This window comes from Rhinatrema bivittatum, chromosome 13, assembly GCF_901001135.1.
Source record: "Rhinatrema bivittatum chromosome 13, aRhiBiv1.1, whole genome shotgun sequence".
Taxonomy (NCBI): Eukaryota; Metazoa; Chordata; class Amphibia; order Gymnophiona; family Rhinatrematidae; genus Rhinatrema; species Rhinatrema bivittatum.
The window spans coordinates 31,827,949-31,852,857 of record NC_042627.1 but is presented as its reverse complement, the minus strand read 5'-3'; the positions used below and the strand labels follow the sequence as shown (position 1 = coordinate 31,852,857).

Here is a 24,909-nt window from a genome sequence, read left to right as displayed (position 1 = left end):
AGCTACTTGTATGCATGGCTCTTGGCCCCACCCTGGAATGCCCATGCATGCGCCACCTTTATTCCCCCTCCTTTTTTTCCCCCGATGTGAGATATTCATGCATCATTGCATGTGCATGGCTTATAAAATCAAGTGGACACACGCATGTGCCTGATGCGTGCACATCTCCTGATTTTGGCACGTGCTTGGCTTTTAAACTTCACATTTAAATGCGAATCCAAGTGGAGGTGGTTCCGAAAACACAGAAAGGGAGTTCGTGAAAGCTTTTCTGAGATGCACAGGATCCCTAAGGAGCAATTAAAAAAAAATAATAAGATGAGGTTAAGATCAACCTAATGAACTAAACTTTTTGTTGGAAATGTTTCCAGGCCACAAATTTGGATGAATCAGGCCACAAGGGATTAAAGTCATGACATGCTTACTTCGCCATTTTTGTATGTGAGTGTTTGAACTATGTTCAGATAATAACATGCTGACAGCTTCTAACAAGCTATCATTTTCTCCAGAAGATTTTTTTTCCCCTAAAATGGAGATTTATGGGCCTGTTCTGGAATCCCACCTTTACAAAACAATAAATTCACACTTGTGCTCTCTCTTCAAAGTAACTCTTATCAGCAAAGGTGTCAGAAGGCATCATTCTGCTAAGAGAAAGATCAGTAGATACCTGAAATTGTAATGATTTTCTTCTTTATGGCTGCTAACAGGTCAAAGATAACTAGATTGCAGCTGCACTTCAGCATTTGCTCCTTTGAATAAGGGAAGGATACTGAATGTGTGTGTGTTCCCCTTGGTGATTTAGGAAGCTGTATTATGATTTTCAGTACTGATTTCCAACCTTTAGGGTTTGTTTGTTTTATTTTATAGTTTATACACAAGAAACAGTAGGGCAGGAAACATAATTAATTAGACTGTAACTCTGTTGTTCAAACATTTTCAGACAATACCTCACTATTCCTGCTGATACAGTGATATAAATTGAAGGCAAATATAATGTATGGATGTTCCACCATACAAAAGGATTTCATCACACAAGTTACCCAGCAGCTGCTTTCAGATCTATAATCAGGGTCCCTGGTCTTGCTGTGGAATTGGTCACTCCTGTCCAAATTGCTGCAAGGGATCAGGCAGCCTTTTAAAACAAAAGCATAGGTGGCAGTGGATGGTGTATTTCCCCTCTCCCTCCCTCCCTGGAAGAGAAGCATTGGTGGCAGTGGATGGCACAATCTACCCTCCCCCTGCTCCACCTGTATGGCCTCGCTCATTAGCACCTCGAAACAGGAGGAGGAGGAGTTTGGGGGAGGGGGACTCGCAGCTCCTCCAGCACATCCTCCCTCCTTCTCTGCTGGGGCCTGAATGGCTTTCAACCACTGCTAGCACTTTAGGACTGAACCATATCATCTAGTGATCCTGGATGCCAGCTGATTCCACAGCATGAGATCAAAACCACTCTCCACATGGGTAAGCAGCAGGTCCAGTATCACATGTCGGATCTGTTACCAGTTTCTGAAGCAGATCTTCCTGCATATATAATCCAGGATCTCCCCGCTCATAGACAGGATGTCCCACTCAACCTCCGGCATACTAAAATCACCTAGCAATAGCACTTTCCCTTTCATTACAATTTTGTGAATGTCTTCAATTAAATCTCTATCCATTTATTCTGCCTACGAAGGATTAACTCATAGTTGCTCCTCCTTACTTCATAAGTCCTGCAGTTCTCTTGCTTTAATATTGTTTTTTTATATATAGCACCACTGCTTCCTACCCTGTCTTTCCTGAATAGATTGTTGGACTTAATAATGATATCAGTCCTGGTTTTCCATGCACCATGTCTCCATGTCAGCCTCTTCAATGATTCCCTCTAGATCCGGGACTTTATTTCTCATATTATGTGTATTAGTATATATATAGCTTTCCTGATGTTGCCCTTTTCTTCCCATTTACAAATAAGTGTTTAATGTTTTACTTATCTGAGGGCCTTATTCATCTATCCCTGATGATCCTAGTTTAAAGCCCTTATTAGTCTGTTCTGAAAAAACACTTTGCCCCTTATTAATCAATTGGACACCATCTCTGCTCAGCACTCGTTGGAATGTGATCCCATGGTCCGGAAACCCAAAACATTCTTAGGACATCATCTACACAACCATTCATTCACCTCCAGAATGCGAGCTTCTCTGCCTTGGTCAATATCTTATCAATGACCGGGAGAATTGAGGAGAATACCACCGTGCACCTACTGCTTCACCCTCCAGAGCCATGAAGTCACTTTTTCTATTTATTTATTTCAAATTTCTTATAAAGCGCCTATAATGGTACAAACTTTCTAAGTGGTGTCCAATGTAACCTACATAATAAACAACGAGAGAAGCACAGCAGACACTATAAGACAATCTAAAATATGGGTCCAGTTAAACTGCAAGAGACAGGCTTAATAGTACATCAACCGGAATACATGTGCCTTAAAGTGTTTACGATATACTTGTCAGTTCTAGTCACAAGGCATTCCATGCAATGGGCCCTGCTACTGAAAAAGCCCTGTGACTGTGTGTTTTCTTTATAATATGAATTTTAAGCAGAAGCTTATGCTCAGATTGCAGAGAGTGCAGGGGAAGATATTTAAATAGCTAATTGGTTAAATAGTAAGGAACTTCATTATAAAAAGTATTATATAAACAAGTGTTCTAAGTTTAAACTCCATCCACTGTTCCAGGGGATACTATTATTATCTAGCAGTATCATTCGTGCCAAGATGGATGAGCAGCATTGGATAATAGTCAGCAGGCTTGATGATTCTCAGCAATCTCCGCATGATGTCTCTGATTTTGGCACCAGGAAGACAGCACACCTCCTGGGACAGAATGCCCGTTTGGCAGATGGATGCCTACATGCCCCTCAGAAGTGGATCACCAACCCCCACTACCTTTTGCTTTTTAGATACAGAGGTTGCTGATTCTGTAGTTTCTGGGCTCACAAGCTTTTGATTCCTCCTCAACCTGGGATGGTTTCTTCACTTCTACTTCCATGGCTCGAGGAAAGATGCAGTCAGGGTGAGGATTTTACTAGCTTTGATAATCTTGTCCAGCTGCCATCTTCTAGTCCAGTTTCTCTTTCATCTCCACTAGAGTTTTCTACCTTAGATGCTTCAAGAAGACCCCTCCCATGCACACAGTAAATAACACCCCCCCCCCCCCTGCTATTCCATAGCTACCTCCTTCTAGCCATCTAGCTTTGCAGGTCTGTGCAATAAGAGGCAAGTCTCCTGCCCAGTTCCTTATCTGGAGCCCATGGGAGATCTTTCCAGGTTATTTTAACCCTGCTCAAGGTGGGCAGGAGTAGAATTGCCTGACTCATTTGTTATTGATGGCATCTCCGCTGCTCTGAAATTCATGGGGTGAGAATTCTCACTTCTACCCATTGACCCCCTTCTTCATGATCTGCCAGTCCTGACTCAAATCACCTTTCACACATTGATACCAGTGGCACATGATCCTCAGAGTCAGCATGGTTGCACCTGGGTACAGGTATCCAATGATAGGGAAGCCTGTTGCCATGGCCCATTTCCATATAGGAAAGAAAGAGGCTGAGCCTTGCCTGGCACTGTAGAGGGAGGGGACAATTGCAATTGCAATTTTGTCATAGCCCCTCAAGCGGCCACTACAGTACCAATTTGCCTTTAGGAAGGGACTGGAAACACCAAGCGTTCAAATTGGCAGTGCCTTGAAGCCTTCTCATGCTATACAGTCTAAGCTGCTTCAGGGCTTTACTGAATAGCAAATGCTTTAATGCAACGATAATACATGATATTATCAAACACTGCACAATATCTTCACAAGCAGAAACTCTGGCTCAATGTTGTATTAAAATGAGCTGATCTGCATGCAAATCAGCTCATTACTAGGCAAAATCATAGTAATCAAATAACGTGGCTTCCCTCAAAATTCACAAGCCGTATTATTTGATGTAAAGTTAGCTACACCTCAAGATGTGTCACTAACTTTCCCAAGGAGCACTGGGATATGAATGCATGTCCTGATGCTCCAGGGAGTCTGTTTACAGAGTCTGAGTGGCCCAAACAGTTGCTTCTTCAGTCACATTCATACCCTTGGGGCAGAGGCGTACCAAGGATCTCTGATGCCTGGGGGGGGCCAATGCATTGGTGGTGCCTCCCCTGCATCCCCCTCCCCAATCATCCTCCTTACAGACATACTTATGATCACAGAACGTCACCCTAATACAAAGGCCAGAAAAGAAATGAACTGACAGACTATTGCAAGTTGCCTAGGGGGCAAAAGCTTCCCTACCTGCAGGCAGGCCACCTGCCCCTTCCCTCTGTGGTACTGCAAGCAAATAGAAAGACCACGAATCGAGGTCTGTAACGTAAAATATCTAAATTCTTCCAAAATTTCCAATCTTTCTACTTCTGACCATTAGGAAAAAAAGAAAAAGCTATTCCAAATGTGTCCTTTTTTCCAGACCTGCGCACGTCACTGCGGTCTCATTATAGCACACTGCCTGGCCCTCACCAAATACAGAATAATTGACAACAAATTAGAAAGAGAAACATGGAGACAAAAACAGAACTGGAAATCCCAAAAAGTCAGACCAGAGAAATAAATAAAAATAGCATTTTCCTTCTACTTAAAAAAAAAATAAATTCAGATGCACATCTCCCAAAAATGACACAGAGAAAATCAAATTCTTCCCACTTCCCATCTCAGAGACACAGACCAGTAGCAGCCTCACTCTCCTACTTTCCCAGTCCCCAGCAATTTTGCTCTCTCTCCCCTCCCAGTTCCAGCAATCCTGCTCCCCAGCCCCTTCTCCCCTCCCAGATCTCTGAGCCAGTGCAATAAAATCAAGAAATATAAATCAATTATAATGGTAAACCAAACTAATAAAAACAGTATTTCACAGCAGGTAACAAATAGAGCATCTAATAAGAATAACAGGAATTAAAAAAAAAACTTTAAACATGTCGAAAAATATTAATAAAATATTTCAATGCAATAAAACTAATAAGGATAAAAAAAAGTCCCCCTCTCTATACATGGGAACTTTAATTTTCAGTCACCCTGAGATTGTTGTGAATCGGGCGAGCAGGGAACACACACACACTCATACACACATACATATACACCCCTAGCTTTCTTGCTGCTCAATGCAAACAATTACTTCCTGTCTCCTTCTCATTCTGGTTTTTTTTTTTAACATTTGATTTGTTTTCTTTTTCTAAACAGGGCTAATGCAAGGGTATTAAGCACCCTAATTGAATCTTACAGCTTTGTGCCCAGCCTTCCTACTCATTATGGTCCTCTGTAAACACTTTAAATTTTTTTTATTTATAATAAAAGATTTTACATGAAAAATGACTCCAAGTACAGTCTTTTGAAGTAAAAGTATCACATCATTGTATATATTATATTTACATGCACTGCTCTGGTGTCAACCAAAAAACCCGCATAAAAGCTAAAAAGACACTTGGAACATATATGGTATTAGGACTACTTTAACACCTTAGGCCATCAGAAAGCCATGAGCAAATATATAATTAACCTCACATTCCAAAACAGCACTAACTGCAAACATTATGCCAGGTTCTAAAACACCAATACACCTTCTATTAGGAAAACAAAACAAACCAAGCTGCTATAAACCCCTAATTAGAAACAACATGTTAGCAGAATACTTAACCTAGGTCACACATGCAGAACACAGACAGACCTTTGCCAAATACAGAATAAAGTGACTATAAAGTATAAATGGAAAAGTGCAGACAAAAACTGAACTGGAAACCGCAACAAGTCAGACTGTGTATGTAGTGCACAATGGAAAAAACAGAAAAATCTCCATTCCTCAGGAAACATCAAACAATAAAATCAAGAAATATAAAATATAAATCATAATAATAATACCATACTAATAAAAATAATTATTATTTCAAATCAGCTGAACAGAACATCCAATAATTAAAAACTCATATGTATTTTTTTTAATTTCTCAAACACCAATAAGATATTTCAAAACATCAAACAGATCAAATAACACCCAATTAATTAAAATTAATTAATTAAAATTAATAAAACACCCAATTAATTAAAATTTATTAAAATAAAATACTAACTCTTTTATGTTTTATCTCTCATATAAATCGTCATTTAATATGTTAAATAAGGTTCTATGTTCTGAATGTTAAATACAGTTCTAATGTTAAATACAGTTCTAAGATATTTGTATGTATTAGGTTGTTATCCTGTAAACCGGAGTGAAGGCAAACGCTATACTTCGGTATAAAAAGAATCCAAATAAATAAATAAATAAATAAATAAAATCAATAAGAATTAAAAAAAAAATTACTCACTCTCCATGCCTGGGAACTTTTGACTTCTGGTCACTCTGAGACTTTTATGGATTAGTGGGAGGGGAAGGGAGATCCACAAACTTTCTCCTCTCTCATATCCACACACACGCTCTTTCAAAACTCACACATACTCACAGACACATACATATACACTGGTACCCTCCCTCTCTCTCTCACACACACACATGAGCTCCCTCTCTCTCAAGCGCACATACACACAGGTTCTCTCTCTCTCTCAGGCATGCATGCACACACACACACACACACATTCACACTGGCTCCTGCTGTCTCAAGTACACATACACTGCCTCCTTCTCTCCCAGACAGAGACACACACACACACACATGCCTGCTCCCTCTCTCTCATATTCACACACACACACACACACATACACTGCCTCACTCTCAGACACAAACATGCTCCCGGGCCTCCTCCACTTGAGTTGCTGAGGCTGACATGATCCTCCAACAACCGCAGGGCCTCCTTCATGAGGGCTGCTGTCCCTGATGTGATCCTCCAATGACTGCAGGGCCTCCTTCATTTCGGCCTCTAGGTGGGATGGGATCCCTTGGCGGCCATGGGCTTCCTTCAGTTCTGCGGTTGGGCAGGATGGGATTCCTCAGCAGCCGTAGGTTACTAATTCTGCTGGGCACCCCTACAGCCTGGCGTGCAGGGGCTTTGGCCTCCCCCTGCCACACCCTCAGTATGCTGCTGCCCTGGGGGTTGTATGAGATCCCTGTCCCAAACCCCTACTTCTCCTTGAGGCAACCAAAGTAGTTGGCAGGATCTGAAGCCATAAGGGCCCTGGTCCTTACAGTGTTGTGTTAACCACTAGGTTACTCCTCCACTCAGGACTAGATTTATAATTACAGTGCCCATAGGCAAAGGACTCAGGACAGGGGATTTTCCTCTGGATATCAGTTGGGGGGGGGGGAGGTCCCCAGTTTTTGAGTGCCTTCAGAGTTTGGCATCCTAGGCATGGTGCCTACATTGCCTGTGCCTAAATCCGGGCCTGGCTCCACTCCGATGTTGTGCTCATTTACAGCCTGCTTCATCAGAGTCTTTTCCCATAAACAGAGAATGGACCAGGCCTTGCTTTTGAATTTATAATCCAATGTGAAAGTGTTCTCTTTCTGGTGGAAATGCACTTGTGTTTTCCTAAAATATTCTTCCAGAGCAAAGTTCAGCTTGTTTTTTCCAAGGGATCACCGTCAAAGTGGACAAGCAAGCAATGAGTCTCGCAGTCCAAGAAAGGTAACAGATTGACTGTGGAAAATCACTTTTCTCATAATAATACAGTTGCCAATTCCCCTGATTAAACTTTAAAAAGAAAAGGAACAGGTACAAGTGGTCCAACCTCCCTCTACCCTAGGGGGAAGAACGAGGTGTAAACAGATGTGAGTAATGAAAGCAGCACCAGTAATCCAATGGCAATAAATGGGCCTCTTTATCGCAAATGGCTGTTAGTTTGACTGCCTCCCTTGCCTTCCACCCATGGCTAATTGGCAGACAATTGAGGAGGAAATTGCTGTTGCGATGTGGGTAAACCTGAGGCAAAGAGAAACCACAAACCCCAAAGTGTTGAATGGACTTATTCTAACAGATGTGCCGCCCATGGGTCACACATTCACCCATGCATCCAGTTTGGAAAGGGTTCTGGTATAAAAAGTCATTCTAGGGACCAAAAATAACTGAGGACATTTGGAAGGAATGAGCAAAACTAGTGATACATTGCGGAGGCAATAATCAAGACTTCTGCACTTCTGCAAACCCCACAGGTAGCTTTTACCCACAGGGTTTGCCAGAATAATCCAAACAAAATGAAGTAGGTAGTTTTGCTTTGATCATTGTTCCATGACATAGTACTTGCACAAATCCGTGCCTGTTCTTTCTATAGGTACTTTTGCTAGGCAAAGTTATACAGGCAGTTTTGATTATTGAACATGAAGCCTGTAGTTGCCTCACCCCAGGGGAATGCCCCCAAAACCCTGCAGGTAAAAGTCCCCACACTGTTGACATACACATATACTTTTACTGTGTATAGGATGGGCAATAATCAATAAGCCCATTCCCATAGGCAAAGAAACAGCATTCTACGCAGGGAATGGGCTTTCATTATTGCCCTCAGTGTGACAATTAACTGGTTTTTATTTTTGAACTCAAGCAAAATCTCTACAATATCAGTAGTATCTCAGTACTGATAGCAGTCATTTTATGGAAATGAAGCTTTTATACTCGAAATAGGAATTGTCTTCTAGACTAGTACTTTTAGGTCTTAGCGCCCAATCATAGAGCTACTGCGTGACTCAGTTTCTGGCTTTTGAACTTCCATTCCATTCCATTCCATTAATGTTTGACATTTTCCACCTTGACTTTGCAACTACAGATATCAGAATGCATTGGGATGGGATGTCAAAAAGCCAGGAATGGGCTAAAGTCCCCTTCCAGGACATGAGTCATTTGATACAGGACTAGGTTTAAGACTGTGCTGTCCATAGGCAGAGCCATGGTATAGGTGCCCCTTTGAAGCTGTGTCAGCATGTGTCCCCATAGCAAGCAGACGTTGGCTTCTCTTTGGCCTGGATATTTGGTGCCTTCAAAATTTGGCACCCTAGCAATTGTCTGTGTTGCCTGTGCCTAAATCCGGGCCTGCAAGGAGGGAATCTAAGATGAATAGATGATGTCTCTATAGCAGCAACCTCTGAAATGAGCTCCTAAAGACCGCTGCACTTTTCTTGCTATATTTTCTTTCTGCTCTCTTCCTTAAAATGGTTAAAAGGAAAGGCATGTTGAGTCTCTGAAACTGGCCCTATGGAAGTCTTTATGGGTCCTTCATGGGCATTGAGTCCATTCATTATGCTATCAGAGGGAGGGCTGTCCTTGGAGGTGGAAATGGGGTTATAAGCCTGGGTCATGTGCTTTAATGTGTCTGCGGCTCCAGGAAGAGGCAGGCTAGTTGGTGTTAGCAACCATGTAGAAAAAGGGATGATATCATCAGTCTCACATCTCCCATTGTGAGGAAATGGTAGCATCATCAGTTGGGCATTGGACCATGCATTGGAAGAATTAGAGGGAAGCGTCATCAACTGCAGAAATAGCGCCTTCTAGCCTATGGAGTTAAGGAGCAGTGTGATCAGCCCTTGTGGTCCAGAAGGGGCAGCATTAGAAAGCAGTGATCAATCAGGGGGAGGAAATAGAAAAGAGTACTGTCTGGAGCCTGCAGGGAAGGAGAATGCACTCTGGAGCTCCTGGGGTGAGGGAGAGGGAAAGCACTGGCTGAGGTCTGATGATCAGGAGAGAGCTAGAAACTGGAGGATTCCCTGCTTTTCAGTCTCCTGGGATCCTCCTGCTCTTCAATTTCTCATGGAGGAGGAGTGTGCTCTGGCTGATTCATCCTAGGCCCCACATGCCCTGTTCTCTCTGCTGTTTCCCTGTGCTTGGAAACATCTTTGAGCCTGGAGTCTAGAACTCCTCTGCCTTTCTTAGAGGACTTATTCTCACTTGGCATTCTGCTTTGAATTATGGCACCAGTAGGGCAGCAGTGCCTGGGAATTGCTCCGGGGGGGGGGGGGGGGGGGGGGGGGGGGCACATGCAGGTACATAGTGGGAGGCTCTGGGGAAGGTACACATTTATTATTATTTATTTATATATATACCAACAATCATCTGAGATATCACATTGGTCTACATTCAGGTACTGTAGATATTTCCCTATCCCCAGAGGGAGGGCTTACAATATAAGTTTTGTACCTGAGGCAATGGAGGGTAAAGTGACTTGCCCAAGGTCACAAGGAGCAACAGCTGGACTTGAACCCTGGTTTCTAGGTTTATAGCCCAGTGCTCTAACCACCAGACTATTCCTCTTCCTCAGAGAGTAGAGCCTCCTCAGAAGAGCTTGATGCCATAATGCTCACTAAAACGTTTTAATGTGTGTTGAAATTATTTAGTGCACATGCAACATTTTATTTATTTATATATGTATATATTATTTGGATTTAGTACCATACTGCCTATTAGATCATTTCAGCAAGCATTAAAACAGAAACAAAACACAATATTGTTTTAAATATAACATCCCCTTCCCCCAAATGAAATAGAAAATAAAATGAAATATTTTTCCCAAGCATACCCTTAATAAAAACTAGACAAATTCTGTTGGCATCATTTGCCTTGGACATAGAGAGAGAGTCAATCCTACATCTTTATTTTCAAGCATAGAAACTCCTTATTCTACTGCCAAAAAGTGTATCTTTGGTAGAGATGTGAATCGTGTGATCGATCGTCTTAACGATCGATTTCGGCTGGGAGGGGGAGGGAATCGGATCGTCGCAGTTTGGGTTTTTTAAATATCGTGTAAATCGTGTAAATCGTGTAAATCGAAAACCAGCACACTAAAACATCCCTAAAACCCACCCCGACCCTTTAAAATAAATCCCCCACCCTCCCGAACCCCCCCAAAATGCCTTAAATTACCTGGGGTCCGGTGGGGGGGGGGGAGGGCGGGAAAACCGGCACACTAAAACAACCCTAAAACCCACCCCCGACCCTTTAAAATAAATCCCCCACCCTCCCGAACCCCCCCGCCCAAATGCCTTAAATTACCTGGGGTCCAGAGGAAGGGTCCTGGTGTGATCTTTTACTCTCGGTCCTCCGTGTGTTGTAGAAATGGCGCCGGCGCTACGTTTAACCTGTCATATGACAGGTCAAAGGTAGCGCCGGCGCCATTTTGTTTTTTGTCCCCCGATGTCAGGAGCGTAGGAGATTGCTCCCGGACCCCCGCTGGACCCCCAGGGACTTTTGGCCAGCTTGGGGGGGCCTCCTGACCCCCACAAGACTTGCCAAAAGTCCAGCGGGGGTCCGGAACGATCTCCTACCGCGAATCGTTTTTTCATACGGAAAAACGATTTGACTGCAGGAGGTTGTTCCGGACCCCCGCTGGACCCCTAGGGACTTTTGGCCAGCTTGGGGGGGCCTCCTGACCCCCACAAGACTTGCCAAAAGTCCAGCGGGAGTCCGGAATGATCTCCTGCAGTCGAATCGTGTTGCTGTATGGCTGGCGCCATTTTATATTGCAAAATGGCGCCGGCCATATGGCCATATTGCCGTATTGCAAAATGGCGCTGGCCGTATGGCCGTATGGCCGGTGCCATTTTGCAATACGGCAATACGATTTGAGTGCAGGAGGTCGCTTCCGGACCCCCGCTGGACGTTTGGCAAGTCTTGTGGGGGTCAGGAGGCCCCCCCAAGCTGGCCAAAAGTCCCTGGGGGTCCAGCGGGGGTCCGGGAGCGATCTCCTGTGCTCGTGACGTCGGGGGACAGGAACCAAAATAGCGCCGGCGCTACCTTTGCCCTGTCATATGACCGAGAGTGGAAGATCACACCGGGACCCCCCCCACTGGACCCCAGGTAATTTAAGACATTTTGGGGGGGTTCGGGAGGGTGGGGGATTTATTTTAAAGGGTCGGGGTGGGTTTTAGGGTTGTTTTAGTGTGCCGGTTTTCCCGCCCTCCCCCTTCCCCGATTTACAATTTTTGACGATAAATCGGGGGAATTCCTAATGTATATCGCCTCTAACTATTTTTGACGATTTAAAATATATCGGACGATATTTTAAATCGTCAAAAAACGATTCACATCCCTAATTATTAGCGCTTAACCAATCTCACCACCATGACTCTAAGTCCGGGCTTCCCAAACCTATCCTGGGGGACACCACATGCAGTCAGGTTTTCAGGATATTCAGAATGAAATATATGCCTGCACTGGAAACCCAGCATATGCAAATTTATCTCATGCATTCATTGTGGATAGCTTGAAAACCTTAACTGATTGTGGAGCTCCAGGACAGCCTTGGGAAATCACTGATGTGATTTACCCTCATCAGAATTCCAAGTAACCATCACACTGACATATGTATAGTGTGACTATAGCTTGATCCAGTGGCGTGCTGGGGTGGCATCTCCTCCTCCCAAGGATCAGTGGGAGGATACTGACTGGCCTGGATGTCAGTGCTCCTGCTGCTCATGCTATGTGCACACACCTGGGATAACACCTTCCCTCCTGTTCCCTGCAGACTGCCTGAAGGGAGGAGAAACCACAGGAGGGGATGGTCTGGATTAGGGAGTAATATCATTCTTCTTTCTTTTTTTTTTTGCTCTCCTCTGTCCATTTCAAACTCACCCCCTCCCCTTTCCCTGCAGGACTAAAGGGGAGGGGAGCAAGAGAAAGAAAGGAAGCAGGGTGGATCTCCTCCTGTCTGTTTAATCTTCTCCAATCTCTGCACCCATCACCCCCCCCCCCCCCACCCCGTTCCCTGCTGTCTGCCTGGGAGGGGAGAAGCTGGAGAAGAAAGCAGAGGAGGGTTCTCTGCTGAATGGCAGTCCTTGCACCAGCCCTAAATGCCCATGTCTATCCAGGGGCAGAGCACTGGGATCAGAGTGGGAGGGGAGAGGGAGCATGCTGAGGTCAAAGGAAGGCGAAGAGTGCTGAGGCCAGGTTTGGGGATAGAATGGGGAGTGCGGGGGGCATCCGCAGAGGGGGAAAGATAGAGAGAGTGAAAAAATGTGTATATGTGTGTGTGTGTGTGTGTGTGTGTTAGTTCCAGGGACAGCGTCTGCTTGCGCATTCATGATTGTGAAAGAGGAAAGATGTGGATCTGGGTGTGCCTAAGTGACCCTGCTCCCCCTGCCCCATGCAGCCCTCAGTGCCACCTGTGGGAGCTGATAATATTTCTCTACTGAGCCCTCCTCTGCCATTTCACCTCCCACCCCCACCTTTCCTTTCATGCTGCAGCTCACCATCCATGCCATTATTTCCCCCTCCAGCAACAGAGGATCTCATTCACTAGCAGCCCGGCCCTTGCCACTGCCACCCAGTAGATACCACTGTGTAACTGCACAGTCCCCATACATGAGCGCGTCCCCTCTGCATGAGGGGGTGGGCAGTACAATGTAATGTACTGCCCACCCCCTCACCGGTTAGCCTCACTTCGGTGGTGGGAAAAGTAATGGAGTCTCTGCTGAAAGAGAGAATAGTGAACTATCTACAGTCCGGAGAATTGATGGACCAGAGGCAACATGGATTCACCAGGGGAAGATCCTGTCAGACAAATCTGATTGACTTTTTTACTGGGTAACCAAGGAATTGGATCAAGGAAGAGCGCTTGATGTCATATACTTGAATTTCAGCAAAGCTTTTGATACGGTTCCGCACAGGAGACTGGTGAATAAAACGAGAAGCTTGGGAGTGAGTGACAAGGTGGTGACCTGGATTGCAAATTGGTTGACGGACAGAAGACAATGTGTGATGGTAAACGGAACCTTCTCTGAAGAGAGAGCGGTTTCAAGTGGTGTACCGCAAGGATCGGTGTTGGGACCGGTCCTGTTCAATATCTTTGTGAGCGACATTGCGGACGGGATAGAAGGTAAGGTTTGTCTTTTTGCGGATGACACTAAGATCTGCAACAGAGTGGACACGCCGGAAGGAGTGGAGAGAATGAGACAGGATCTAAGGAAACTGGAAGAGTGGTCGAAGATATGGCAGCTGAGATTCAATGCCAAGAAGTGCAAAGTCATGCATATGGGGAGCGGAAATCCGAATGAACTGTATTCGATGGGGGGGGAAAGGCTGACGTGCACGGAGCAGGAGAGGGACCTTGGGGTGATAGTGTCTAATGATATGAAGTCTGCGAAACAATGCGACAAGGCGATAGCAAAAGCCAGAAGAATGCTGGGCTGCATAGAGAGAGGAATAACGAGTAAGAAAAGGGAAGTGATTATTCCCTTGTACAGGTCCTTGGTGAGGCCTCACCTGGAGTACTGTGTTCAGTTCTGGAGACCGTATCTACAAAAAGACAAAGACAAGATGGAAGCGGTACAGAGAAGGGCAACCAGGAAGGTGGAGGATCTTCATCGCATGACGTACGAGGAGAGATTGAAGAATCTAAATATGTACACTCTGGAGGAAAGGAGGAGCAGAGGTGATATGATACAGACTTTCAGATACTTGAAAGGTTTTAATGATCCAAAGGCAACGACAAACCTTTACCATAAGAAAAAAATCAGCAGAACCAGGGGTCACGATTTGAAGCTCCAGGGAGGAAGATTCAGAACCAATGTCAGGAAGTATTTCTTCACGGAGAGGGTGGTGGATGCCTGGAATGCCCTTCCGGAGGAAGTGGTGAAGACCAGAACTGTGAAGGACTTCAAAGGGGCGTGGGATAAACACTGTGGATCCATAAAGTCAAGAGGCCGCCAATGAAGAGTAGGTGACTCGCCAGAATGATGGCTACTGCCTGGAGACAATACCCTTATTCAATAAACATACACATGGTTACTGTGACTCCAACATCACTCTAAGCTTCAACTGCAAGAGGAAATGTGGAAAAAAGGATTTGCACTCACAAAGACGGGAGTAGCTGGCTTGTTACGGCGGTTACTACCCCAAACCAAATATCCAAATTACTACCTCCACCTTCCTCTATTCCTGATGCCTTTCAACTAGCTTGATCACTCCATTCTTATACTTCACTTTCAATGCATATCCAGCATAGTTCTCTGCTTCAACAGCAGGGGAGAAGAAAAACTGTTACTTCACACATCCAGCAGAGCTCTCTGCTTAAACGGCAGGGGAGAAGAAAAAAGGGTTCGCACTCACAAAGCGGGGAGTAGCTGGCTTGTTACGGCGGTTACTACCCCAAACCAAATGTGCCTGATACTTCACTTTCGATGCATATCCAGCATAGCTCTCTGCTTCAACGGCAGGGGAGAAGAAAAAAACTGATACCTCACGCATATCCAGCATAGCTCCCTGCTTCAACGGCAGGGGAGAAGATAAACAACCAATAAGGGCTGTATAACATAATCTGGGTAAAAACAAATAAGCATGGGTGTAGCTTGCTTATTGCGGCGGTTACTACCCCTACTACCTCTAACTAATCAAGCTAGATATTTCACTTGGATGCAGCTCCATCACCGCTCTCTACATTAATGGCGGGGGTGGAAGGGAATTAGAACCAAGAGCTAAGAGAAACAGATAAGTATGAGAGAAAAAAATGAGGGAAGCTTGCTGGGCAGACTGGATGGGCCATTTGGTCTTCTTCTGCCGTCATTTCTATGTTTCTATGTTTCTATAATGAGCTCATAATGACATGTGAAAGCCTGGGAAAAAATGGAAAAATTCAGAAGTAAATGGTTTTCTTTCTGTTTTATTTTTCCAAAAGCCACATGTGGAACATTCCTAATGTTCTCATTTGTGTTTGTGATTTCCTGTGATTTTATGTGGGAAATATGGAGGGAGGAGTGCAAGTGGAAACATTGGCCTCTGGTCGTCAGAGACCCAGGGTGTGCCATTGCCTTGATCAGCTGAACATAAAATGTTGCCAATCTGGATCCTTTTCCCAACAGTGGCCAATCCAAGTCACAAGTACCTGGCAGGATCCCAAGGGGTAAAGAGATTCCATGCTGCATGTCCCAGGGAAAGGTCACAAATACTGGGCATGGCCATAATAAAGGTACATTTTCTTTTAGTCCCAAAAAAGTATAAAGATGTAAGAATGAGATATTTATATTCTGCTTTATGGCACTTCAAAGCAGATTACATTCAAGTATTTCCCTATCCTCACAGTCTAATCCTGTACCTGAGATACCAGAGGGTAAAGTGACTTACCTAAGGTCACAAGGAGCGACAGGGGGATTTGCAAGATGGTTCCCTGCTGCTCTAACCACTAAGCTACTCCTCCTAAAGAGGAAGCAACAGAGTTACCAAACAAGCAGGTTGGTATTTTGCTATACTGTAGCAGAGGCAATCTGCTGTTCTTGGCGTGGCCTCTTCTTTCATGGGCTCCAGTACTGCAGGGGGCTGATAGGGTAGAATTAATGGCATTGCATATATATTATATGCATCTTACAGACAACTGATGCATATCAAAATATCCTGCGTTTTTGGTAATTGGGCCAGGCCACCAGAATTAGTGCATTACTGTTTCTTGCATTCTGTCTTATTAGCCTGGGGAGCAGAGGAGTGGTAGGCTGTCACTCTGGAGTCCCACAAACCGGGAGCCAGAAAGAGTCAACCCTCTTCAAAGGAAAAGGAGGAGGTAGGTGGAGGCGGAGCAAGGGAGGGGAGAAAAGATGCTTAAAGTGATTTACGGCCCCCCTTTGCGAACAAACCAGACAGAGACAAAGTTTTTTTGCACCTGGGCCATTATGAAGCGACAAGGATGATCTCTCAAGGAGCAAAAGACATTCAAATGTACAAGTAGAAGATTAGGCTGATTCAATCTTCCTTGGGATCAGTCGGGCTTTAAAAAAAAAGTAAAAAAAAAAAAAAAAAAACCAAACCCCAAGAAAAATATCTTTTCTCTTTCAACCAGTGAAAGGGAATGGAGATTAGAAAAAAAAAAGGTCTTGTGTATTCAAAGTGCTAATTCAGAACTTCTTTCGCTAATGCACTCATGAAACATTTTAATTGTCTGACTTTGCATTCAAAAGCCTTCCGTACAACCCTTAATTGCAGGCTGCTTTGAACAAATAATTGAAATGCATGACTTGTGGGGCCTTCTTAAACAATTATAATGTGCTTTGCCGGTTGGTACTGGACTGTTTTTTGGTTGTTTTTTTTCCTATCCTTGCTGCAGGATGGAAAACAGCAAGCATGCTATGTGGAGTCAAGCTAAAAAAGCCTTGATAATTTGCATTGGTAAGATGTGGGAGGATGGCAATGGTTATACCCTGATTACTGCTCTCACTAGCAGAAAGGGTCTCGCATGGCTCAACGGAATGCTAAGAAGACCTTTTTGTTTGCTGCTGGAACAATCCCATGGTGATTCTCACTTCCAAAATACACATTTTTCATTTGTTTTCAGTTTTGCACCAGCTCACAATTTATTGAGCCATTTTGTTCTAAATCCTCTTTGTGGGTTTTTGCTTAGCTCCTCTATAAATATCCTATAATGTACCTGAAAGACACTTGGGAAGAAAACTTAAGTGAGATCTGCAAAGAAAACCAAAGAGGTGGTGGTGATATAGAAGGAGCGTCAGTTGCTGACACATTTCTAGAGCAATAAGAAACAATTTTCTGGTTAAAATAGAAATCAACATAGTAAAACCAACATAAACAAATTTAAAAATATATATATATAAATATATATATAAGAGAGAGAGCAGATACCTACAAAACATTTCTGGAAGAATGTAGATTTATAGAGTTGACCCCCGCACTCGATCTCCCATCCTAACTGCACTGGTGTCTCTTGTTTCCTGTCCTACCACTGCTCCTGTCTCCCTCAGTTAACCCAAATTGCTGTGCTGTGGTAATGTTTCCAAGTCCCCTGAGCCTTCCAGCCGCATTGGCTGGTGATCAATGCCTGAGCCACCTTCCAGCCTGTGCAGCCACCAGAGCCTTGTGGGTGCACACTTAGTGGATTGCACATCCACAATCCACTGATCACTGACAAACAGACCCCATTACCTAAGTGTATTATTTATTTATTTAACAGTTTTTTAATACCGACATTAAAATACACATCATATCGGTTTACAGTTTAACAAAAGGTGGAAATTACAATAAAACGGGGGGGGGGGGGGGTAAAAACAGGACAACCAATAAATAATTTATAGGAAGCAGTAGAGAAATAGGAGTTTACTAAAAGGAAACCAGAGAGGGTAAAATAAAGAACGAAACAGGCTATTCAAATAGGTAAAAAAAATACAAAAAACACGGTGTGGCAGCTTATCATGAGGCAGTAGGCTGGAATCGATATTATGTATATAGATTTATATTTAGGGCTTCCAATTTTAAGTTTTGACTGATAAACCCCAATAAAACTTCTCTGATGCAAAAAAAAAAGCTGCTTATTAGATAAACAGTGGCAAACAGCCTTGTCCCCTAGTGTTTTCTCACCCTTCCTTTGATTTCCCTGGATCCTCTGCATTGTTTTTATGCCTTTTCCATGTTAACAACTCCTCAGCTGCACAAACATATGGATTTCATTTAACTGGAAAAGGTACCTAACAATAGTACCTGTGCCACTAAATCACCGATAAATACCAATTTTTGGTACTCACAAAGAACCCCTAATTAGCTGTAAAATAAACACCTAAATTTACAATTTAGAAACACCTAAAACCAAAAGTCATTTTTATATTATTATTGTATCAAAGTAAACTAAAATGAGATTCTTCAAAATTATTAATTGATTACTGGTAAAAGAACAAAGCCGTTATACAAAATGCATTTGCACTCCACCAGAAAATAAAATATAACTGAATATTTGACTTTAAAAGAAATAACATGTCTGTGCACTAAGCCAATACATACCAAGCCCTGTGTTTAAGGCATTCTATTATTTTATGCCTTAAGATAAGAACTCTTTTCTACTTCTCCCAGAAGAAAATTGGACCATTTACGATGTTGTAAGTAAATTCCACACTGGACAGCTGGAAAAGCTGTTTGAGGGCTAGGCTAAGATTTCTGTGTGATAAAAAAAGGCCTGTCTTTGCATATTGCAATAAGGGATGGGCGAACCTTCTCAGCTCAGCCTGCTTCAATTTCAGGTTAGGAGACTCAAACTTGATTCAGATAATTAGTCTTTGTGTCATACCAGTTTGAATCTGGCTCATTTTTGTTTTTTATTTTAGACAGGTCCATGTGAACATTCACACATTCAGATTATTCAAAGTCAGTGAAAATGGATACCAGTCAATGTGTTAATCTACAATTATTTACATCTGCAATTGGTCGAAATGCTCCAAACCAGATGAATATAGAGATTGGAGTTGAGACACAAATAATCCATATGTGTCTGAGTGGATCTGCAAATGCCTCCAATTTGTTTCAGGATGATTCACTCCCAGTCCTGAACTGACTGATTTTTGAGCCCCCGCTCAGGTTTTTCTGCTTAATCTATGTACCCTTCAGTTTCTGCTGTTTGTTACCAAATCTAGTCCAAGAAAGAACTGCACTTGCATTACCACCTACTGGCAATAATGACTGACAGTATTCCTTATTCCACAGTAATGTTGAATCTTTCAGGGCCTGATTTTCAAAGGGACTTACGCACATAAAACCCTATTTTATGCACGGAACTGGTGCTTTGAAAATCAATTGGGGCCAGTGTATTTAAAACATGTGTGTAGCCCAGCTTCACGTGTACTTTTACACACACTGGGTTAGGAGTTCTAGAGGGAGGACATGGGCCGGGAGATATGTGCGTACTTTTGCATTTTCAGCCTCAAAAAGATTGTTTTTATGACTGGATTTATATAAAGCCAGAGAGAGCATAATGCACCGGCTCAGGAGGGCTACACCAAGCCTATGGTGCATCAAAGTGGAAAGCATGGGATCGGACACGAGTATAGATAAGAGTGACATGCCTGATGAGTGGAGTTCAGGAGAGGAGGTGTAGAGAGAGAGAGAGAGTGAGAGAAGAAAGGGAAGGGAGTGAGGAGCTGCAGAGTGAAAGCTCTTTTATGTGATTAAGAGGATCGTGAACTGCTTGCAGAAATGGGTAGAGGGCTATAGTAGTGACTTAAGAGGTTGGGGGTGGGGAGGTTATATGGGTAGTAACGGCTTGGGAGAAAGATAAGTCAAGCAGCTGAATTTCAGATCAATGTGTTCGCTATTACTCCCCACTGCAGAGAGTGCGTAGTTTTCTGCTTGAGCACCCTCAGTCATTTTGAAAAGTACGAGCTTGCAGGCCCTGCAGTAGGCCTGCCTTTGCATGAGTTTGTGTGGTGAAAGGAAGCCCTACATGAGGAGGATTTGGGGATGTTGCAGGATCTTGCACTGGTTTACAATCCCCATGCTAGAATGTTCAGTACTAATGCCACTTCTGCTTGTAGATCACTGTCGGACTTGGGATCAATTATGAGGGGAGAAGAGGGCTGAGTGCGCCTAAGCTGACGGAAATTGCTACTGCCCATCTCTTCACCCTCCATTGAACCTACCCATGAGAAAAATGTTGCCCCTATCATCAGCCTTTCTTCTTTTCCCACAGTTATCATCCACCAATTGATTGAGGCCAAAAGGAAATGATTGCTGCTGAACCTGGTGAGTTTGGAAGAGGGATTGTTTGACAAGAAAGGTCAGCATCAAGATAGGTTTGAGGGTTGGATCAACTGACAGGAGGGTTGAGAAGAGGGATCATGTGAAGGGGGAGGTTTGAGGATGGATCAGCTGGAGAGAGTTTGGCTGGAGAGGTAGGGAGAGGATAGGCTGTGGAGGATTAGAGAGGTGGAATGACAGATAATTCACTGAGGGCTGTGAGAGAGGAGTTGGAGGTGAGAGAGGATTAGCTGAGGGGATGTGAGGAAAAGGTTGGAGGGGAGGAAGTGAGAGAGAAAGGAGATGGGGAGAAGAGTGATGAGGAAATGGTGGGGTGAGAGGGAGGGGATGATAGTGGATCCATTGGGGATTGTAAGAAAGGATTGAGAGAGAGAGGAGATCAGCTGGGGATGCAAAATGGATGGAGGGTATGAAAGGGCATAGGCTGGGAAGGTGAGAGGAGGGGTGTAGGTTGACAGAGAGAAGGTGAGAAACTTAAGAGAGTGGGTCCTCTAGACTGGGTGGATAGAGGTTGAGAGAGAGGATTGATTGGAGAGGGTGGAGCTTTAAAGAGGGGATTGGCTGGAAAATGGGGAGGTTGAGAATGGAGTGATTGTTGGCAGGGACTTCCACCATGTTAATTTGTTTTGGTCATTCTCTAGGGTCATGTGAATTTTGAAGTGCTAAAATGGGTTCATATTGGTTAATTATTTGGGGAGCCCTGTAGTAAAGGGATATGGGTAAGTTGAAAAGGAGTTGACAGAGATGACAGAAATAGTAACATTTTACATTTCCAAGAGGCTTATGAGAAGGTCCTCGTTAAGACCTTGTGTATTTGTGTCAAAGTAGCTGATCATCTTAATTTCAAATGTTCCATGTTCTTGTATAATCCTAAAATTCCCTTTATGCACACTGATTGTGAAGTCATCAAGTTGTAAGTGGTATCTTTTTTTGTATTGATTTAACTGATTTGTGACTAACCTTCAAAAGCTATGCTTCCTTCGTCAAGTCAGAGCAATTTGGGCAAGTATGGCTCTCAAATACCAGTTATAAATGTATTGTTAGTCCAATATAAAGGTATTAGGGATGTGAATCGGGCTTCGGACGATTGAAAATATCGGACGATATTTTCAAAATCATCAGAAATCGGGGGCTCCCGATAAGAGAACCCCACGATTTTGTTCCTGGGGTTCTCTTATCGTTTTGGGGGAGAGCGGGAAAAATGGCACATCAAAACAATCCCTAAACCCACCCGACCCTTTAAAACTGTTCCCTTAGCTTCCCCCACCCTCCTGAACCCCCCCCCCAAAACTTTTTACAAGTACCTGGTGGTCCAGTGGGGGTCCCGGGAGCCATCTCCCGCTCTTGGGCTGTTGGCTGCCACTAATCAAAATGGCGCCGATGGCCCTTTGCCCTTACCATGTGACAGGGTATCCGTGCCATTGGTCGGCCCCTGTCACATGGTAGGAGCACTGGATGGCCCGTGCCATTTTTAAAGATGGCACCGGCCGTCCATTACTCCTACCATGTGACAGGGCCTGGCCAATGGCACGGATGCCCTGTCACATGGTAAGGGCAAAGGGCCATCAGCACCATTTTGATTAGTGGCAGCCGACGGCCCCGAGAGCGAGAGATCGCTCCCGGGACTTCCACTGGACCACCAGGTACTTGTAAAAGGTTTTGGGGGGGGGGGGTTGGGGAGGGTGGGGAAAGCTAAGGGAACAGTTTTAAAAGGTCGGATGGGGTTTTTTGTTTATCGGTTCGGGCGCAGCCGATAAACAAAACCGCAATCGGGCCGCACAAAAAAAAATTAACAATGTGAATCGGAACCGGAATCGGAACCGATTCCGATTCACATCTCTAAAAGGTATCACCTACAACTTGTTAATTGATCTTTATTTCTATATGTCCAAATGGATTAACATGGAAACCACACTACTTTATTCAGGATGGAACTACCGAATATTTTAATGCCTTAATGCCCCACATATTATGCAAGCAATCTTTGCATACCTATTGCCCATAATTTGTACTTGCATAGTGCTAGTCAGGAAGGTGCTTTGTCAAAGGGGGGAATCCAGTATTGAACGGGATCTTTACTGTACATATCTCTTATGGACCTGTCATATAACTCCAAAGCACCAGGTATATTTGGATGTAGCCCTAATTGTTAAAATTCCACCAATAAGCATTCTGAAATTTGTTTTCCAGCTTTTTATTAAAATCAGGGGCAGAAACTACAGATTCCAAAGGGTTCAAATCTAATCTTTGCAGTTGATTACATAGCTCCTGCTTGGAGATGAAGCGCCTGCTCAGAAAGACTGAATCTGCTTATCTGTTTGACTGAGCCCCCTCAGACCTAGCAAGCTATCGCCTTTCTATGCACAACTTCTAATAGGAGTAAAATTAACAGTGAAAGGTAAAAAGCATGAGGCCCAGCTCAGAGTTAAAGTTAAATCAGTTTGCCTTTAATTGAAGGGTCCTTTCTTGAGAGCAACTACTTCTTAGAAACCTCAGTTGTTCATAATTCCGAGATGTGGAAAATATCATGTACTGGAGCAAATGTATTTCATTTTTTGGGGAGGGACAGAGCTGCACATCCTTCAAATCATCCCAAATATCTTATTTACTGTATAAGACAAAATGCCACAGGCCAAATATCTCCAGATAATTAGCTGACATGGCGCAGGAATTTTGCAGAAAATAGTCAATAATAAATATTGCATTATAAAACCAGAGATACCACAACATTCCCTTATGATGTTTCCTGTTCTTCCCATTCCACCCGCCCCCCCCCCCCCCCCCTCACCTCACCAGGATAAGTAGCCGAGCTCTTTCATGTGTTGCATCCCCTGGTGGTAAACCTCGATGACCACTCTACTTTATTGTTGCTCCATCAAAAGCTTTCTTGCATCTTTGTGGTTATCCTTTAGCAAAAAAAAGAAAAGAAAAGAAAACCCTTACACATGCAGCACTTTGTGAATCAAATGCATTTAACAATAGCCTTGTAATGTAGCACTATAAAAACAACAAGTAAGGCAGTGCAGATTATCATTGCAAAGCTGATACGAAAGCAATTTCATTTAATTAATCTGATTCAACAGTCTGTAAACTTTATTTTTAACATTTTTGCAGGAGACAGATGGTTGCCATGGCAAACGCCAATCTGCAAAATGCTTTGAGACCGCCAAAATAGTGCTGTATCAGCGTTTGCATTTTCCCATCATTCTAGACTGAGCCCTATTTTATTCCATCGATGGGTCACTCTCAGGAGGAAAAGAATCTCTGTAGACTTTTCAACAAGACAAAAGAACATGCACAGCTAATTCTTCTGATGAAAGGTTTTGTACTTAAATCGCTCAAAATAAAATCAGGTTTTTCTCCTAGGCTAATGACTCTCCCCTTTATGCAATACTGGGCACTATTGTGAATAATATATGAGAACTGTACAAATGAGTCACTATCATTAGTCAATATTGAAAGAAAAAAGACAAAAACCATGGATAAAAATAACTAGAATGATATAAAATAGACTGTCAGAATGATTTAAAAGTTTACTATGAAAAAAATTTGTTAGGAAATCGATTCCAATTTTAAATGACTTTGGCCGATTTTCAAATGGTTTAGCTGCCTAACTTTGAAAATTGCTAGCACTAATTTTCAGCTTTAGGAAACTAACTTAGGGACAACATTTTAGGCAAAGGAAAAACAATTTCTAGACCCAGCAGGGAGGTTGCAGACCTGTGGTACTCCTTTTAAAAATCAGCTGGATGACCGGTGTCATGGGGATTTCGTACCCCCGCAAACTTGGCAAATGCAGGTGCAAATTATGCCTGGTAAACTTGCAAGGAGTAGAGGCAGGAATTTCAAACTAAAACCCCTGCACTTAAATTTGCCAGGCTTGCCCTGGCCCCATCCCAACTGCCAGGACTGACTCTAGGCTAACGGATGCCCCCTCCCACTTGGCAACAGCTGGGGCACAGCACTCCTTCCTTTGGCAGTGGCTCTGGCACAGTTGTACCCATCTCTCCTGTCCACACTTGCCTCATCCTCTGCCCTGCAGCAGTACCACCTCTTCTCTGCCCTCTTCCCTCCTGCTTACGGTGCCCAACATCCCCCCCCCCCCCCTCTTCCTAGCATCCTCTTCTCTCTGCCCCTTCCTGCCCAGCTACATCCACCTCTTTTTCTCACCTCTCCTCCTTCCTGCTGGCTGATCCTTCACCTTTCATTTCCAATAAACAAAATAAAAAGAACAATTTAAAAAATGAACATAGAAAACAAAGCAAAAATTGTTCCCTTCTCACTCCTACTAAATTTAGCCCAGCATCTATATTTAGGGATTTTCAGCAAAAAATAGGGAGGGTAACTATGAAAACTGCTCGCATGAGCCCATATATGCCAGAATATGGGCGCACACAAATCTACCATTGTATTTGATAGCCTGCTTGCAAATGATATGCACAGGTTATAAAATATGAGTACATATGTGCACACACATGCTTAC

General features: G+C 43.6%; 1 long non-coding RNA gene across 1 annotated transcript; it reads left to right on the top strand.

Annotated features, from left to right (window-relative positions):
• The first annotated feature begins 1,324 nt into the window (after positions 1–1,324).
• LOC115075529 lies at positions 1,325–23,801 on the top strand. The gene is made up of 3 exons (XR_003852549.1): positions 1,325–1,458; positions 20,359–20,411; positions 23,541–23,801. It is a non-coding gene; the product is annotated as an uncharacterized LOC115075529 (long non-coding RNA).
• Positions 23,802–24,909: the final 1,108 nt, after the last annotated feature.